Source organism: Pseudonaja textilis, chromosome 1, assembly GCF_049901715.1.
Source record: "Pseudonaja textilis isolate UNSWEBS1 chromosome 1, rPseTex1.2, whole genome shotgun sequence".
In the NCBI taxonomy this organism is placed as follows: domain Eukaryota; kingdom Metazoa; phylum Chordata; class Lepidosauria; order Squamata; family Elapidae; genus Pseudonaja; species Pseudonaja textilis.
The window spans coordinates 10230549-10236548 of NC_141990.1; positions in this window are offsets into that span (position 1 = coordinate 10230549).

A 6000-nucleotide genomic window follows, 5' to 3' on the forward strand; every position below is an offset into this window, starting at 1 on the left:
GAGAGACTAAAAGGGTTCGTTTTTAAGAAGAGATTGGGCAACCATTTTTCTGAAATGTTATAGGGTTTCCTGCCTAAGCAGGGGGTTGGAGTAGAAAACCTCCAAGTTCCCTTCCAACTCTGTTATTCTATTCTATTCTATTCTATTCCGTTCTCATCCTTGCAGCCCAATTCAATTCAGAATAGAGCTGGAAGGGACCTTGGAGGTCTTCTAGTCCAACCCCCCTGCTCAAGCAATGCTCTGTACCATTTCAGACAAGTGGCTGTCTCTCTTTTTAAAACCTCCAGTGATGAAACAACTTCTGAAGGTTGATTGTTCTCGCTAATAGGAAGTTTTTCCTTGTTCTAGGTTGGTTCTCTCCTTGATTAGTTTCCATCAGTTGTTCCTTGTCCTGCCCTCTGGTGCTTTGGAAAATAAGTTGACCCCCCCACTTTTTCGTACTGGAATACTGCTATCATGTCACCTCTTGTCCTAACCATACCCAAATTCTGCAACCGTTCTTCATATGTCCAATGATCAGGGACCAGGCCTGGGGAGAAAAAATACACAATTGTCCCTACCATAATATGATCCTTTAAAAAAAACAACTGCCCAGGATCTAACCCAGGAAGTTAGGTCAGTAAAAGAGCTCAGAGAGATCTGTTATTAATCTTCTGAAATTCACAGCTCACCTCCGGGGTTAGCTTAGGCTATTCTTCAGCTGCAAGTATTCCATGGTAGACTGCCCCTAAGCTGGGGAGTTCCCTATTATGAAAAGGTCCCAAGGGTTTATGAGAAGTGGAGAGGATGGAGAATGTTTTCCTTTGCTTTGTTCCTTCCAGCAACTACCCAAAGAGGAGCCAACAGCCATCAAGATTCATGTTTTATTTGATTATCAGCTATATGCCTCCATTTAGACATAGGCCTTTAAAACATCTACCTGAAATAAAAACCCTTGATTGGAGATTATCCTGTTTCCTCTTGGGCTCTATCATACAGATAATTCTCAACTTACAACATGTTCATTTAGTGACTGTTCAACATTACAACGGTCCTGCAAAAAGTGATTTATTATCGGTTTATCATGCTTATGACGGTTGCAGCAACCCCAGGGTTGTAGGGTTACATGATCAAAATCCAGATGCTTGGCAACTGACTCATATTTATGACGGTTGTAATGTCCAGGATCACGTGATCACTGTTTGCAAACTTCTGACAAGCAAAGTCAGTGGAGAAGCCAGAGTCACTTAACCGTGTTACTAACTTAAGTGCAGTGATTCACTTAACAACCATGACAAGAAAGATCATAAAATGGGGCAACGTTCACTTAACAACTGTCTCACTTAGCAACAGAAATGTTGGGCTCAATTATGATTGTAAGTCAAGGAGTACATATATGCAGAGAGAGTCCTTGTTTAGCATCCACAATTGGGACTGACAGCTTGGTCATTAAGTGAAGTGGTTGCTAAGTGAAACTGCAGCCGTGCTTACAATCTCACTTCTTCCGGTTTCCTTGGTTTTACAGACTTGCAAAGATTATTAATGTAAAGGCTGGCAGCAAAATTACTTTTCCATCGCTGTTATTATTGTGAATGGTCTCTAAATGAAGCAGTCACTAAACAAGGACTACCTAAACAAGGTTTCCTGCTTGAGCAGGGGGTTGGACTAGAAGACCTCCAATGTCCCTTCCAATTCTGTATTTTGCACATTCAGCTAAGTATTATATTGAGCAGATTAGAGGATCATGTAAAGGCAATGAACATTTATTCTTTGCATTTAGCACATATGAATTTTATTATTGTATTTTCTTTTACCTGTTTTACCCTGGAAATAGACCTTGTATTTTACCTTTATGTTATGTTTTTATACATTTATAAGACTAATCAGTCAATAAACTAACTCGTTTTCCAGCTTTATCCATCGATCGATCGAGACTCACAGCTATTGAATGTTTGATCCTCCAGCGGTTTGGCTAATCTCTTTAAAAGCCATCTACAATTCTAAATCAATGATCACAACCTTATCTGATAGCAACACATCTACCCTTTAACTTTAACTTTATGTAAATGAGTCCATCATTTTTGATTCAAAGAAAGACTCAAAATTCTAACAATTTCAGATGGGGAGTGAGTGAGAGAGACTCTCTTCCTGAACATTTTCTGAACAGAACATGATTTAATATACGTTTGTCACCTGAAAAAAAATCTCAAAATCACTGTATTCCTTCTCATTGATCTGCTGCAGACCCCAATCATTTTCTTCACCCTTAGCCACAATTTATTTTCTGGGAATTTCTTTCCCTTTCAATCTAAGCAAGAAACAGGTATGAGAAGTTGAGTTTAACTTGAAGAAGACTTCAACTTTAAGCAACACATCCTTCGGATTTTTCGAATAACTCCAAGTTGCAACACTGACTCCTAGACTGAACTTGAAAAAAACAGCTTAATACTTGATTAGTACCAATTTGGTTAGTCCTGGGATAGGGTACCACCAGGAAATCCAAAGGCTATACATAAAGATTTGAAAGTTGAAAAAAATTTAAAATAAGATTTAATAAATCTCAAAGTACAGGTAGTCCTCAACTTACAACAGTTCACTTAGTAACCAAAGTTACAATGGCACTGAAAAAAGTGACATGACCATTTTTCACATTTATGACTGTTGAAGCATCCCCAAGGTCACCTGATTTACATTTGGATGAGTCTCGGTGGCACAGTGGTTAGAGTGCAGTACTGCAGGCTACTTCTGCTGACAGCCGGCTGCCTGCAATTTGGTAGTTCAAATCCCACCAGGCTCAAGGTTAACTCAGCTTTCCATTTTTTTGAGGTGGGTAAAATGAGGATCCAAATTGTGAGGGCAATATGCTGACTCTGTAAACCGCTTAGAGAGAGCTGTAAACAGAGGTGGTATTCAGCAGGTTCTGATCAGTTCTGGAGAACCGGTAGTGGAAAGTTTGAGTAGTTCGGAGAACCGGCAAATACCACCTCTGATTGGCTCCGCCCATATCTATTCTCCGCCTCCCAAGTCCCAGCTGATTGGCTGGGTTGTCTTTTGTTGCCCTGCACAGGAGAATGGAGCTGGAAATCAGGTTAGTGGGGTGGGGAGGGAATGGGATTTTGCAGTAACCTTCCCCCTGGAGTGGGGTGGGAATGGTGATTTTACAGTATCCTTCCCCTGCCCCGCCAACCAAGCAATACGACACCCACAAAGCCACGCCCATAGAACTGGTAGTAAAAAAAAATTGAATCCCACCACTGGCTGTAAAGCACTGTAAAACTAAGTCTAAATGCTATTTCTTATTGCTATTGGATGCTTGACAGTAGCTCAATGCTGCAGTGATCATGGGTGCAGAAAATGGTTCTATCACTTTTTTCATTGTCATTGTAACTTAGAGAAGTCAGTAAAGAAATGGTTGTGTCAAGGGCTACCAGCATCTCAAACCCAAGGCATAATCTCAGGCAAGGCTATAAAAAAGGAGTTAATGAGGGAGTCTGTGGGCTATGGCTTCCAATCCCTGCAAGGCCCTAGAAATTGCATTGAACTACAATTCCCAGGAATCCCATCTATGATGCATGATGGCAAGGAATGCTGGGAATAGTAGTTCAGTAATATTGGAAAGCCATTGTTTCCTGAGACTGAGCCCAAATTTTGGGCTTTTGTTCAGCTAGCATTCCTAATACTGTTGGATATTCACCAGAGGCAACTGGCCTAGGAGCAGAGAGCTGCAGAAATAAAGGCCGCCAGACATTTAATTATTATCTGTTTGTTTAATTATTATTTAATCTATCCTATAAGGTAACTCAGGGTAGCTCTTGATATATTTCTGTCTAACATTCCCAGTCACTTTTTTGGCTGTCACTTCTTAGTTTTTTTTAGGTGGGTTTTTTTCCTAGTGTGCATTCAGGAATACAGGTAGTCCTCGACTTCGCTTAGTGACCGTTTCAAAGTTACAACCTTAGGCAACTTATGATCCAAATTCAAATGTTCAACGGTCAGGCTCCCTCCTCAGTGACATGACTGAATTTTGGGTGTTTGGCAACCAAGCCTCATTTATGACCATTTGCAGCGTTCTGCAGTCCCATGAGTTTTGCCAAAAACCGGCACTTCTGGGTTTTGGTGAAACTGTACCCATTGCTTCACTTAACAACGGCGGCATTTGCTTAACAACTGCAGTGGCCACTTTACAACTGCTTTATTCACTTAATCTGCAAAAAAATGTTGTAAAATCAGGTTGGCCACTTGACTGACCCAGTTTACGACCATTACAACTTAGGACCAAAAAGGGTAGGCTCCATTATGGCCACATTCAAGGATTACCTGTATCTGTGGTGGGAAGAAATATCCATCTGGTTCAATTCCAAGCCGGGAAGAAGACACTGGAAACATGGAGGCTGATTGGAAAGAAGGTTTAATGATAAACAGAACCACCAAGCACATGGTTCTGGTGCAGCTGATAAAAAATGGAATTGAGAGAGGGGGGTGGCTTTATACCTTCTGTGAGCTTTGCACTTGAGCTTCCTGTTCCTGTACAAGAACATGTATTCTATTGGCTGTTGTCAGATTCCCATGGGGACATGTAGGGGTCATAGCTGGCTCTATAGGCAAAGGACAAATCTTAGGTGTTTGTCTGAGCTAACTTTGGTTGAAGTTTGGGCTGCACTGAGGGTGATGCAATAAAGGCTTGTGTTCTGAAAGGGTGCTGGGCAATTCCTACTGTGGCTTAATGTCTTTTTCCTGAAGGATAATCCCATTATCCTGGAGCTGAAGGTCTTTTGTTTTGCAGATAGTCTGGCCCAGTCTTTCTTCATGGGCACAAAATATCTGCTGTGGGCTATTAAGACTGAGTCTGCTTCCTGCCTCTCCAAAAACATGTTTCTCCATTTCTCATTTAGGGAAATATAATATTCTGCCTTTTTTAATATTCCTCAAAACATTTGATTCTTCTGGGAGGGTGGGTGCTGACTTTTTACACTGTAGCAAGGCAGCAGAAGGTGCGACAAGGCCTTGTGTGACAAGGTGACATCACTGCACAAGCACCTCCTTTACCTGCCTGTGCACTGATGCCACTGTGGGGCAGCACCGCCTAGTGATGTCGCTGTACATTCTCAGGCCTTTTAAAAGCACATCTTGTTCCTTGTTCACCCACATCAAGCAGTCCCATCTGCCTAAGCCTTGGCTTGGGGTTTTTTTGCCTGCAATTTGCCAATTACTGACCGAGAACAAATCAGCTACAGCCTCCTACTGGTCTGTTTGTGAGCAAGGAATAAAGGTAGCCCTCAATTTACAACCATTCTTTTAGTGGCTATTCAAAGTTACAGTGGTGCTAAAAAAAAAGTGACTAAAAACCGGTTCTTACCCTAGGACTGTTGCAGCATCCCCACAGTCACCAATCAAAATTCAGGCAACTGGCATCTATTTATGACGACCGTGGTATCCCAGGATCACCTGAGCACCATTTGCAAATTTCCTAGTCAGCTTCCAACAAGCAAAATCAATGGCAGAATCCAGATTCACTTACCAACCATGAGAGTCACTTGACAACTGTGGGGATTTGTTTAATGATAGAAGCAAAATAGTCCTAAAATTGGGCATGACTCACTAAACAACCACCCCGCTTAGTGATAGAACTGTGGTCATAAGTTGAGGACAACCTGTAAAATTATTCCCCACAACCCACCCACCCCAGCATTTTTATAAATTATTTTCTGGGAATCAAATTCTATGCATTGATTTCATTCACTGACTATCACGGAGATACTGTTGTGTGATTATATATTTGTGTGTACAGATAGTCCTCGACTTACAATCATTCTTTTATTGACTATTCAGAGCTACAACAGCACGTTAAAAAGTGACTTATGACAGTCCACTGTCAACACTGTCCAACTATTTGCAAAGCCTGCACTACTATTACTATTAATCTTATCATCACTCCTTATCACCCATCCCCTCCCACTTGTGACTGTATGACTAACTTTGTCGCTTGTATCCTTACGATTTACATGGACTGTTTCCTAGCAT